Genomic DNA, 14574 nt, shown 5'->3' on the forward strand with positions numbered 1-14574 from the left:
AACTACCTCAGCCCTATTAAACCCACTTCTGCAGCGAAAGAACCCTGAATCTTATATTTTCATAAACTCTCAGGTGACTGATGTATATGTAAAAACTAAAATTAAAAAATTATTTGCATATGGTATTCTACAGTTGACATAATTCTGTGCTTACGCACTAGGTATTGGGTTGTAAAATTGATTTTGAGCATCTAGAGCAACAGGAATGCTGGTAGATAATCACTTTCCTCTGGGTTTACATGTATTGATGGTATTTCAGCATTGCCTCTATATGTGTTTATCGTGAAAATATCTTAAGAGTTAGGTTTAAGCACCTGCCATCTGCTAGGGGTTCCGGGGCTTTCACTATATCATTTAATTCTCAAAGGTCTGACTCCTCATCCCTATTTTAAAGGTAAAGAACCTGTCCAGGGTCATATGGCTAGCAAATAGAAGCACTGGGATTTAAAAGAAGTATCCCTGACCCTAAATCCCATGCTTTTTCTGTGCTACTTTCCTGGTTCTCTTAAGCTACAACTCTGTTAGACATTTCTCAGTTGGACATAATGATAATTTTGCCAATAGATTCACAACGTCTATTCATTCCAATTCTTTAAAAAAAAAAAACTTCAGGACACTCAATGTCTTTCTTGTCTCTTTTTAATGCAATCCAACCCCTCTTGTGTAAGAGTTATAGAATAATTGGCAAATAAAGTGACTTGTATGGTGCAGGCACGAAATGAGGTGTGCCTGAGCAAGGCAGTGAGATGATTTGGGACCTCTGTGTGGGCTGAGTGCTGAATTTCACAGCGGCTCTAAAATGAAGGTGAAAGAAAGGAATTGAGGCCCTTAAGCAAACCAAATCAAATTAGTTCAAAGAGAAGGAAATGACTTTCCAGATTAATAGAGATGAGCTGTCACGCACATGCTGAACACCCTCATATTTTTCAATGACTCTATGTCATTTTCTTAAGGCTGTGGGCAGTGGGTGTACCTTTCAAAGGGTGATTTCAGAAAGATAGGTTTTCTCAGTGAGCTGGCCAGCATTTCCTGGTGTCATGGTGCTCTTTCTTAGAATTCTGGGTTTGGTTCATCATGTGTCAGAAAGAGGGTACATGGCACAGAGGGGTGCCCTGTAGCCCCATATGGGACCTAGAAAATTGACTGATGTGACTCTTGGAGCTGTCAGCTTATTTTTGATCTCACTCTTCCTGTGTCTATGCAAAATTCCTCAGGTCAGTTACATAGCATGGAGGACTCGTGAGAAATCTAGCTGAGTTGAACTAATTTTGTGTTCTGGATTTTATCAGATTGATTCATGTACAGGCATCTATTTCTTAGTAGATGCTAATTTTTAGATAAGCAGACTCAGAACTCTTTGAAAACAGGGACTGTTTCTTGTTTGGCCTTGCCCGATCAAAATCTAACACAGTGTTCTTGCACATAGTAGGCACTCAGGATGCTGGAGGAATGAATGAAAAGTTAGAATCTACCAGTAAGATAGAGATTAGGAGCTTAAGTTTGTCCCATCGGTTATCAAAATATTGCTTTATTTGAAAATAGATGAAAATATAGATAATAATTCAGTAGGTATAAGGATAAAGAATAACAATAAAACAAAAACCCATGTACCCAGCTAGTGTAAGAAAAGGAATGTTACAATTAACTCTGAAGTCTCCTGAGTATCCAGACTCTTTCTTCCTTCATTCTATGCCCCACCTCCAGAGGTGACTGCTGTCCTAAACTTTTAGTACATTGTTTAGTCTGGTTGCTTTCATATTAGAAATAAATGTGCCTGCTGTCATAATTAAAACACTGCTCTTTTTTTTGTAGAGAAGATAAGGTTAATTCCTGTTTAAAGCAACATTAATCTTTATTGATGGGCTAAAAGTCCATCAGGGGCATGATGGTCAGAGAGGTCAGACACGTTTATCTGCTCAAAATATATTCAAATCTTGGTAAGAGTTTTCATCGCCTTCCCTCAAAGGAGTAAATAATATGGGGATTTCAGGTTCCTTAGTGAGATGAATGAAGGAGAGGTTTTTTTGGCAGGCGCTGTTCTTACGGGTCCCTATATTCCCACTGGACCTCACATGCCGCTGTTGTTAATAAGACTCTTCAGTGGCTGGAGACGTGTTGCTGCCGAGAAGCGTGGGCCTGCAGTGTGAAGAAACATGGCCACAATTCCTGTTGTTTAAGTATCTGCTTCTTGTGGATTCATTGATTATGACAACAGCGTTAGCACCTGGTAGATTTTAAAGGCGTAAGCCATGTTAAAAGCCAGGATCAATCAGGCTGTTTTCCCACAGAAGAAAATGAAAGAAGTGACTTGTAGGTTACTCACAGCAAAGAGTTTGTTTGAGACCACAAGAGAGAAAGGTCTTCCTTCTAAGAACCTGATTGACCGCTTTGGGGACTTTCCAGAAGAAGGAAGGTTTGCTTTTGTTTTTCTTTCCTGTGGGCCTGGGTTTCCTACTTTTTCACTGCTCTTTTTCTCTGAGGAGGCCAAGTTTTTTTCTTTGCTCACCAGGGGTGAGCAAAGGTAATTTTTTCGAATACACTTAAAAGTGGGCCTGTCAGCTTTATTTGCCGTTGAATGGGTCTGACTCAATTTTCCAGTCATTGGAGATGGGTGTTCGTGTTCTGATTATTATATGAACAGCATCTATGCATTCATTTTATTCATGTTACATTACTTTTATTCATGTAGCCCATGTAGCACATTCATGAGCATCTAATATGTACTAGAAACTGGGAGCAGAGCAGTGTGCGGAACCGACACTGTCCCTGCCTTCAAGAAGTTTATAGTCTATTGGGGGAGGCAGACATCAATTCCAGTTCAGTAAGGGCCATGAAAGAAAAGTATCCTTCTTAAGTGTTACAGAGGGGAGCCTCCTTTCCACCTGCTTCATATTTCCTTGAGGAAGGACATCAACTAATCCAGCGCTCCTGGCTTCTCTAAACGGGGCATGTCTATCTTAGCCCTTTCCTTCCCTCTGTTTTTGGGACGAGCCTGTCTGCTCTGAGCCTCGGCTGCTGAGTAGGAGGTGGGGTAGGGGTGGGGCCTTCCAGGTTTCCAGCACTGCTATGCCTGCTTATGTCTGTCTAACTCTGCAGTTCAGATTAGGAAACCCACTGCTGCCACGCAGCTCAGCTACTTTCCCCAACCCAGCCTTTCTCAGTACTGTGCTGACACTTGATCCTCATCTGCTTGACTTCATGATCTTCTCTAAATTAATTCAGAATTTGGATGGGAGATAAGATGCTATTATTGGTTCCTTCAAACCTCAACAGTAAGCATCAAACTTGATGCATATACCACGATGGTATACTGATAGAGTGTAATTTCTAGACCAGGGGTTTTCAAATTCTGCTCCTCAAAGGAAGAAGGATTGGAGTGAGCAGGCAGGGTTGAATCCTCCTTCCTTCACAATGCCTTCAGCGAGAGCAGATTTGCTTGGGTCTATTGTATGTATTAGGCTTCCACACAAAAATTCTGAGGTTGAAGGAAGTTTAAGAACCAGGGCCTTAGCTTTCATACATTTTAGACCACAGTCCACAGTACACATAATTATGTTTTATATTATACATACTCATATGTATTAAATGCACGTATGTACGGACCTTACAGCCTCCATTCTGTTCCACTCAACTCTGTCCCATTCTATTTCTTTCCATTCCAATCCAATCCATTCTATTCCTTTTCATTTTATACCATTAGAAAGAAAAGTTTGATTAAAACTCACTGAATTGATTCCACAACACTCATGACATGAAGTTTCAAAAATTCTGCTTCAGAACATGTTCATTTTTACCAAAAGGATGTACTCTGATGTCCTCTTGTCTATCCGTGACCCTCTCTTGATGGCATCTCTTTTGCTTTATGTGCCTCATTCCTTTTGAAGCTTAATATATTATTGGTTTTCTGAATGCATATATACTAGGGTTACACTTATAAAATTATGGTCCCTTCTGAGAAGGTATTTTTTCACCATTATTATTATTGCTGAAACTTTCAGCAACACCAAAATGAGGTATTACATTCCAAATCTGGCAAACATTACTAAATATTTCTCTTGAGGCTCACTTAAAACCGTATTATTATTACTGGCCTGTTTTGTTTTGTTTAGTGGAGTAATTTTCTATCAAATCACAGTAGTAAACAAAGCTGACAAAAATTCTCAAGTTCATAGAATTTATATTTTCCTGGAGTGTTTCTTTTACATAAAAATATTCATAGGACTCCCATTTTAGACTGAATTACTTACGTGCACCGATTCATCACCACCACCTCATTCTTGACAGTATGACATCCAGAAAATGGCAATGAGATGGGGATGAGGAAGGAAATATCATTTTTGTGCTTCAGCCAGTGCCTGGGCAGCTCGGGTCTGGGCGGAGTGTGAGTTTCGGAGCTGGGCAGACAGCGATCCTGAGCACAGGAAGGGCGAGGCGTTTAGAGGCATGAAAGATGCCCTGAAAGGGAAGTAAGAGGACATCAGAGTGAACACAGCCTCCCTGATGTAGCTTCGCACCAGCCCCAGCCCCTACCCTATGAAGCTGACTTCCAAGAAGTAAACATTGGGAAGTCAACTCGTTAACTTCACTTTTGTCTCCAAGGTTGGGCATCTAGTTAAGAGAGCTTCTGAAAAGGGGCAAGTAATTTATTCCCAGAAGGAGAAGGAGGAATGTGCCTGTGTGGCAAAACTTGGCCTCCCTAGATGCCAGGTTGAGCCTTCTTTCTGCCTCCCTCCAGTCACTGCGTGTTTGCTTTAAGTGGACAGGAGAAAGAGGCAAACACAGGTGCTGTCTGCGTTGGCAGCAAGGCCTCTCCTCCAGATTCAGGCTCTCCCTGGATGGCACTGGCTGGTAACCACAAGAATGAAGATCTAATCAAGTGAGTGCTGGCTCTCTGCCCACCGCTAACTGGTTTTATTCAGCTTCTCCATTGTTGATAATGAAACACAAGTAAGCCTTCAGTTTCTTGCCTGCTGCTTCCAAAACCAGCATTGGCTGGAGGCTCCCTGACTTGCCACTTTGTGGTGTCATGGAAAGAGCACTTGCCTACAGTCAGCACACCTGACTTCTTGCCCAGGTTTTGCCTCCAATATACTGTGCATGTTCCTTGACCTCCCTGTGCCTTTTTTTTTTCCCAGTTATTTTTGCACTTTTTTTTGTTGTCATTGTTTTGGGGATAGGTGATTCAGTTTGTTTGTTTGTTTGTTTTAATGAAGGTGCTGGGGAAAGCAGAAAGTACATAAATGAAATTCAAGGCTCTGTGTTAAAATCCTAAACAGTTGAAAAGTGTCCTGGAGGGGGCAAGGCATGGAGAGAGGCAGTAAGGAGAGATTTCTGGAAAGTGGCAGGGAGGGAGAGAGAGAGATCCTGCCTTCAGAACTTGTGTTCTGCTTAGGAGACGACAAGGCTGCTACACCAAGCGCCTCAAAGGGCACCAGAGCTCCAGGCCAGGCTGGCCTTGGTGCAGTGTGGGCAAGGCCTGGAGCCATGCAGGATGAGCAGTTCAGGGCTTGGAGTCCTGCCTGTGGGTGGGTGTGCGGCCTGGGCAGGTCCAGGCAGGGCTCCGAAGGCCCATCACCGAAGAATCACCCCCTCCACCCCAGCCCCGGAGGTGGCGGCGGATTAACAGTCAGCAACACTTCATTAGCCGGGGTTCCTGGCTCACTAGTTGAAGCCATTAGGGACTGATAGGTCCTCAGGGCTCCCTCAGTCCCAAGTTCGTTTCTACTTTCTTGCCTAAGGCCACAGGCTTCCCTCCCCTAACTGAGACAGGAACCCGGAAGACTTCCCGGCCAGCGTTTCTCTCCCACTGTCACGGTTTCCTGAAAGTGGAGACTTTGCCTTGGCTCCCAGACCCAATCCTCCTGCCACACTTCGCAGTTCCCGGTCAGTCATGGAAAGAGGAACATGCCTAAAAATAACCACCGGCTGGCCCACAAAGTTCAGTGGGGTGCAGCCGCAGCCAGTGGAGAAAGTCTGAAGTCTGCCCCTGTGGTTCTGGAGACTCAGCTGTGGCACACTCACCAGAAGGGCCCTTCAAGCCATGCTATTGTCAGTGTCTCTCAGGGCAGCCTTTGCAAAGGCAAGTTCCCCCTGCCTGCGAGTTACTGAGGTCACCCAAGGAAAGCAGCTTGAGGAACAATAGGAAGAAGAAGAAGAAAGTTTGCTTATGCCTTTTTGTTGCCCCTCTTTTTCCCTGCATCCTTCCTCTGTCTCCCCAGAAGCCCCATCCACTCCCACATCAGCCAGGTAACTTCTGTGCTCTCCCTGGATGCCTGGAGACTTGCACGGTTCCCTGTGCCAGTCTTTCCTAATATCCCATTGTCTTGGATCTCACTCTCTTTTCTGCATCAAAACTAACAAATCTGTCCTTCAGGGAAGCAAGCTAATCTGATAAGTGAACTCACAATAAAGTACAAAGGACGATGGTTTAAAAATTACCTTTTATACAGAGGATGGAGCATTGTTTTAAATTGTGGTTAAAAACACGTTTCGTAAAATTTACCATCTTAATCATTTTTAAGTGTGCAGTTCAGCACTGATACTATATTCACATGGTTGTGAAACAGGTCTCCAGAACTTCCTTCATCTCGCAGAACTGAAACTCTATATCCATTGAACAAGTCTCCCTTTCCCCCTTCCTGCAACCTCCACTAGCCACCATTCTGCTTTCTATATCTGTGAATTTGACTACTTTAGATACTTCATGTAAATAGAATAATACTATGTTTGTCCTTAGGTGGCTTGCTCGGGGTTCATCCACGTAGCATATGACAGGATTTTCTGCCTTCTTCAGTCTGCATACTATTCCATTGTTTTGTTTATCCATTCATCCATTGGTGAACATTTGGGTTGCTTCCACCATTTGGCTATTGTCAATAGTGCTGCTATAAACATGGATATGAGGATATTTCTTTGAGACCCTGCTTTCAATGCTTTTGAATATATATCCAGAAATAGAATTGCTTGATCACATGGTAATTCTATCTTGAATTTTTTTCAGGAACTGCCATACTGTTTTTCATAGCAGTTGTAACATCTTACCAGTCCTATCAATAGTGCACAAGGGTTCCAACCAGTTATCCTATTTTTTTTTAAGTAGCCATCCTAATAGGTATGAGAGTATCATTGAGTTTTATCAGAATATTTTAATGCTTCAGCCTAAAGGAATAGTGATGGCATTAATTTCAGACTCTGGCACAGGCCATGGCGAGTTATTAGATGTTTTGGTTTAGAATTCTTATTGCGTCCTTTAAATCACATGACATAGACTTCAGCAGAGTCATTATGTCACCTGAGTACCTCACCTTTCCTGAGATCTAGATAAAAATGCCTTTTCTATATCCCATTCTAGAATTGAGAAAAGTCAGATTCATGACACAGGATAATGCAAATTTCTCGAAGACTTATGCCCCATAACCTCATCTCTGGCTCCTGGGCTTTGCTTATGTTATGGATTTTTTAAAAACCTGCTGACTTTACCATTCTTGTTTTGTTCCACATGAACACAGACACAGATTTTCTTTCCTCGGTTTCCATAGAAATAGCCGCTCACTCATAGTTTTTCTATATACAGTAGAGTTCACTGAAGTTTTGAGGAAGGGCTTACATTGCAGAAAGGCTGACTACTGGAAGTGGAATATTAGCACTCCCATTCCCAAAAGTTCTTTGGACTATCCTGCCTCAGAGCGTTTGTTTTCCCTGCTGTCTCGCCACTCTGTACAGCCCCACTCACCATTTTGCTGTCTCCTCTTTTCCTTTCCCTTCCCTGACTTTTCACCCTGGCCTTTTCTGACTCCTGGTTAGCCAGGGCTGCGTGCCGCACCAACCAGAACCATGTGGGACTGATGTGTTCTCAGCCTGAGGTTCATGCCTCATCCTCTCCAAGCCCAACAGACGGGAACTCAAAAGCCTGGGCCAAAGCATCTCTTCAGCTATAATGGTTTCCCAAAGCTGAAGCCTTTGTCTCGACTTCTCGGCCCAGTTCTCCGTCCTCGTCCACAGTTCCTGGGTATGCCAGACTCTCCTTTCTCACAGTTCAACTCCCTCCAAACTCCACAGTTAAGCCCTCTTTTGCAAGTCCCAAATCTCAAAAGGTTCACCTAAATGAAATACTCATTACCCATTTACGAGCTCAAAAGACTAGTGGAGACCTGGAGTTTTCCTTTAGCAGGTCTGCCCACCTTCTTTGGGAAGGTAATGATTTGAAGTAGCATTTGTTTTTCTTCTGATACCCAAAAAATCACTGTGGTTTACTGTTGCTGACAACCATTCTGTCTGCATGCATTTGGGAAATCTTCTTGGAGCAGGTGACTCTTGAAAAAAAGATAGGATTCTGACAAATGTGTTTCCTTTCTTTCTTTCTTTTTCCCTTCCTGCTAAACCCAAGGCAAGCTGTGGACCCAGTTAGGAATGTTTCCTAAATCTGCTCCACATGATGTTGGCTTTTGAACTTGGGCAACTGTTTTGTGTCTTATTCCCACTCGGTGGTTGCTGTTTGTAGCAGGAGGCTAGCAGGAGGCCAGCAGGAATATTAGCTGTAATATTATATTCCTTGATTTCACTGTATGGTCAAGATCCCTCCCATACTCCCCATCCCCCCTGGGTAACTTCTGCTAGTCCTAGATTTCAGCATAAATCTTATTTCCTCTGGGAAACTTTCTTCGACCCCAGGAGACTGGGTGAGGTGCCCATGGTACTTATCACTGAAGATAGTAATTGGATCTGTCCTCCTTCATCTTGTCGGTCATCTCTAGATTTGGGTCGATGTCTTGACCATCATTGGACCCACAACACCTAGCACCTGGAATAGAAGGCAACCAATGCATATTTGTTGAAAGAGTAAGTGATTAAATAGATGGGCAACTGGGAAATAGCTATTTTCAAGGCTTCCTTAAACTAAATCCACATCCTTTATTGAATATTTTCTATGTGGGAAATCTAAGTTAGGGTTGCTTAAAATATGTAAGTGTTAATTGTGGCTATGGAAAAATGCTTTATTAAGGATTATATTTTTGGAGAGTCAACCAAATAAAGCTTAAGCATTCTGTGGAAGAATACAGTAGAGATTTTTTCCTCCCAGAGGCCAACTTGTTCAGCTTTGAATCTTGATTTCTCTTACATCTTTGATCACTAGGTTATAGACTTTATGGTGTCATCAAAACTAAAGGGGATAAAAGATTTGCCATTAAGGAATGGGGCCCTGTGAGTATCTTAGTCCACTCTCCACGTGATATATAAGTGACATACAGGTGTGTGTCTGCATAAAAATTTATAGATTAGAGATACCTGTTTTCAAATGCCGTAGATGTCATTATTTTATTGGTATATAATGTTTATAAGAACTGGCATCACTTTGGGTTAATCACATTGGGTTAATGATTTTTCAGATTTTTGAGATAGACTCTTAGAAATAAGATCCGGATACTACTCATTCCATTACTTTTCCCACTATTTTTGATTGCTCATTCTGCAGGTGTTAGTTTTGGCCTTGACATAGTCCTTAAAACACTTCTTTGTTAATACTCCCAATTGGAAATAACAGGAGAAAATTAAACATAACAACAACAAATGATTGATTTTTGAGCCATTGTTTGGTGTTTCATATTAATAATTTTTTTTTACTTCTATGAAATATATCAGGCATACCAAAAGGACATAGTAACATTTCACTTGAATGTAACTAAGCCATCACATTAATTTGATTTTTTTCCTCATCTAGAACACTTTTTCCTTTTCAATGCTTGCCAGGATTATCAGAAAGCATTACTATTTCACCCAACAAAAGTATGATTTCTGAGACAGTGACAAAAATGTTTATCTTTTCTATGAAAATTTTCAAAATAAGATTGCAGTTAAATGCAGTCACTCAAAAATATACGCCCTGACTATATAAACCAAGATTAGAAAATGAAAGCTCCCTTACATCCTAGAATTATCAATGAGAAGCCATGGGGACTATTTTACATATGATATTTTAAAAGTTCTTCCATCATGTGAATACACTGATCTTTATAAAGTAGGTCAAGGGTAATCTTGACGCATCAAAATCACAAAGGACAACTGTGTCCTCAACTGTTCTGAACCTCAGAATATGAGCTTTTGAGTGGGTTCTAAACTTGCAAACTATAGCTCCCACCCTCACTAATACACTTGATAAAAGTGATACTACATTTTATTCTTTCATTTATTTGATCAGTATTTGTTGACTTCCCATAGGTGCCAGAACCTGTGAGAGGTGCAGGCAGAGGTCCGTGGAGTTGGCCATGACATCTGTCCACGTGCTGCTTGTTGTCTAGTGTGATTCTCCATCCATCAGAGTCGTAGCCTTCCTCTTGGTGAAGCAGTGCATTGAACTGAATAATAGAATTACTTCTCATCTTTAACATGGAAATAATAGGAACTATCTTACAGGGTTATTGTGAAATTTAGGTGTGATAATATACATAAAGTGTTAGAACTTTAGTGCATGGCATGTAATAGGTGCTCAGTAAACTTTAGTTAAAAAAATTAAATTAAAAAATCATAGAACTATACAGTTGTGAGAGATCTTACAGTTTGTCTAACAATTCAACCTCCTCAATTTAAGGTTGGGGAATTGGATTCTCAGCGAGATTAAGGAACTTACTCAAAGTTATAGTTTTATTGTTCACAGGAGAAACAGTGGAACCCAAGATCTCTTGATTTCTACCTCACTGAAATTTTCACTGTAGTCGCTGCCAGAGGAGTTGTGGGTGGGAGGAAGAAACAGTGATAGTTCCAAGCACGTGGCAGATACTCAATAAATGCTTATTGCATCAATATATAACAAAATCATTACCTCAAGGAAAAAATCTAACAGTGTTAAGAGCTTTCGAAAGCCTGATGACACACGGTTGGGTGTTTTTATTCTAGTTGAGCGTAGTCTGATTTCTTAAAGATATCACATTGGCGGGTGGTTTATGGATGGGGTGATTTGCTTGGGTTGAGTCCATGTAAAACACAGGCCATGCAAACAACCCCGCCATTGTTTCTTGATCAGGTGTGGTCTCCTCCCCACTTACCAGGCTTTGGCTGTGAGACGGGCTCACTCTGGCCGCAGTTTCCAAGATTACCAGAGAAACATCCTCTTGGTTACGGAGATTTGAAAAGCTGAGAAAAAGTCTTCCTTGTTTTCAGCTCGATCTATTTCATCTCTGAAAATATTGAGGAGATATGAACAAGTGACAAGTTCTCAATGCATTCCTATAGACAGCATCCAGGGAGAGCCTGAGCTACCCGGTGTGAGCACATAAACCTTTAAAGTCCTAGGAATCACACAACGTTTTAATCCACTATTTAGGGAACAAAGCAGCAATAACCTGATGTGGCTCCAAAGAGGAAAATAACTTTCTTTTCTGAAAGAGAACGAAGTTCTGTCTGTGCTTGCCTCTCCTCACACCTTCAAGATCATGAAAGGATCTTGCGGTACCCTGTGTGGTTTTGGGGGGAGTGGGGCAGGGGGAGGGGGGTGATCAGCTGGAGTTACTGCCTAAAAAGCTGCACACCTCTTTTAAGGTTTCAGTCACAGACTTGAAGGAAATAGTGAAATCACCAGCTAAGCAGCCTGTAGGCCTTAGATGAGCAATTGTCCCACTTAGGAAAAGAGAAGAAGGAGTAAGGAAAGCACAGTGGAATCAGGGTCAGTATCAATTATTTTTGGGTAAGGATCGATTATATGAATGATGATTTTCATCCTTGAATTTCAGAGACAAGCCTCTTAACTGTAAGCATAATTATCCTTTGCCTGTTTTGTGCAGTAATAGTACAGTGTAGGGCAGTGATTCCTGGTGGGTGGAAGGTTGGTGTTTTGACTCCCCTCTTGTCTCCCATCACAAGACATTTGGTAGTTACAACCCATGGTGGGTGGTGATGCTATTGGCATCTAGTGGGTGGAGCCAGGGATGCTGCTAAACATCTTACCGTGCACAGGACAGTCCCCGCCTCTAAAGAATTATTCTCTCTAAAATGTCAGTGGTGCCAAGATTGAGAAACCCTGGTATAGGAGCTAAACGCTTCATTTCTGCAGACAGCCTGGCTGAGTTTCGCTTCATAACTGATGGCCTTGTACAAATTACTTAACATCTGTCCCTCAATTCCCCATCTGTAAAATGAATAGTAGTCGTTATTTTCCTTATAATATTTTTATGTGGATTAAATGAGTGTGTACATAGATATGTGTATATATAGATATACACGTGCCTATAAAATATTTCTCAGAACAGTGCCCAGTACATAGTCAAAACCATGCAAATATTTGTTGTTATTTTTATGCAAAACAGCACGGATTATATATATAAGTACCAGCAGAACAAAAGAATCTCTGCACAAGTATGTTTTTTGAGGAGAACTTCATTAAAAAACCACCTTATAAGGTGATGATCAATATAGACTGATTCCTTTTGATGTGACCCATAAGATTGGAATCTGAGTGATAATGAACCTTGCTGTCACACTGTCACTGCTTTACTCCTTTCCTACAGCTGATTTAGTGCTGTGGCTTTGAAATGGAAAAGATGTCAGCGCACATTCTAGCACACTGTGTGTGCTTGGGTGGTGTTTGAGTTTACTAAGTAAATCATGCTTTCAAGATTCTTGAAAGACCTAAGATAGTGAATTCCCTAAGTGGATATGGAACTGTGAGATGGGGGACAGGGAAATGGATGTACAGTTGAAAATTAACCACTCACTTGGCAGGGCTGCTGGTGTCCAAAAGAAGTAGAAGCACTTGGCCTTTAAGGCAGCAAAGATAAAAACTCTAAAAGGCCAGAGTCTGACAAAAGACCTTAAAAGCCAAAGGTGGTGTTACTTGTGGACAGAGCCAATGCATTATTGTGTAATTTATTCTCCCATTAATTGTAGAGTTGAAGATGCCAAAGGGGAACGTTTAAGTGCAGATGACAAATTATAGGTGTTCAGCAGGGAAAAGAGGCCTGAATTGGCTGAACTGACCTGTCTGAATACTATGCCCAGAATTATATTTAATCTAGTGGTTTTGATTTGCATGAGCGTCTGAAAATATCTCTGCTAAGCTTGGTTAAATAGTCCTTGACCTTGAGGGTCTTGTTTTATGCTCTAGATAATTACAGCAGCCAGGGGACCCACTCTGGCTTTTCCCTATCCTAGATTCTTTCTCTCAGAATGAAAGTTTTAATTAAGAAGACATTTAACATCAGGGCCTGTAGGCAGTTTCACGAAGCCTCAGGAGACCAACTTAAAAGTCACAGTTTCAGGCCAGCATGTGATAAGTGCCTATCTACATTAAGTATTTGTGAACCTAGCCGAAGATATTTACAGTAATACTGAGATCCTCCAAAGCTCCATAAAATGTGCCTTTATGTTGTATACTCACTTCTAAGCTCAAAGGGCTGAAATCCACCTGATTCTATAGTCTCTTACCAGTAAAATGAGAGGTCACAGAGAACACATTAAGGATAATAACTACTCTTTTTGAATACCTAGTATAAGCATAATCAGGTACTGTGTGAGGTCTTTTAGATATTTAAAACGTATATAAAACTGCCCATTTTGTAGACAGTAAAACCAACGTTCAGAGAAGTCAGGTGATTTGCTCAAAATTGTAGAGCTGGTAAGTTATGGGGTCAGGATTTGGATGAAGGTCTGTCTCTCTAATGACGTTTCTGCTTTATCTAGTTATCTCTTGAGAAATTAACACATAAAATAAAGCTCTCAGGCACTACCACTGTCCTAGGAGTCTCTGAATGATGAAGAATTTGAGGTGGGTCATGTCTGGGGCTGGGGATCCGTTCATCTGGAAATTAACCAAAACCTTATGTCCTCTTCTGATATTTTAAAATATGGGGATCCCAAATTTTGAACAATCATCCCCACTGCCTTGTCACTTACCTTAATGCAGATAACATCAGAGGGACACAAAAAATATCTCTAAGTCACAGAAGAACAATGTGCCAACACATATCCTGTAGATCCTATCTCCAAAATATATTCAGAGCTGGATTATTTCTTCCCATCCCCTCTACTGTCAACTGTGTTTAAGTCTTCATCATTCTTGTCTGGAAAATTGCAATAGCTTCCTAACTGGTTTTCCTGTTCCTACTCTCATATCCCTACAGAACACTCTCCTCAAAGCACTTGGGATGGTCCCTTAAAAAGGTAAATCTGATTATGTCACTCTTTGCTCAACATCCTCCAATGGCCCTGACAGTGCATTCAGAATAAAATCCAAACAACTTTGCATTTACTTTCAAGGTCCAGTGTTCACTCCTGCTACCCTCCAAGCTCTCCTTTGCTCCAGGCTCTTGGTACTTGCCATACTTGTAATGCCTAAAAGGTTCTTCCCACAGCTCTTTGCCTGGCAGCCTTCTTTCGCCACTCAGGTACCAGTCCATATTGCCAGTACTGTGGAGATGACTTGCCCCCTGGCCAACCTAAGTGAAAATAATCACATCCCAACCTCCATCCACCTGTCAGACATACAGCTCTCCTTCATGGCACTTTTTTTTTTTTCTTTAGAGCATTTGTCATCAATCACATTTCCTCCTTTATATACGTGTTTATTATCTATCTCTCTCCTCTTAG

This window comes from Camelus ferus, chromosome 12 (genome assembly GCF_009834535.1).
Source record: "Camelus ferus isolate YT-003-E chromosome 12, BCGSAC_Cfer_1.0, whole genome shotgun sequence".
NCBI classification, from domain to species: Eukaryota; Metazoa; Chordata; class Mammalia; order Artiodactyla; family Camelidae; genus Camelus; species Camelus ferus.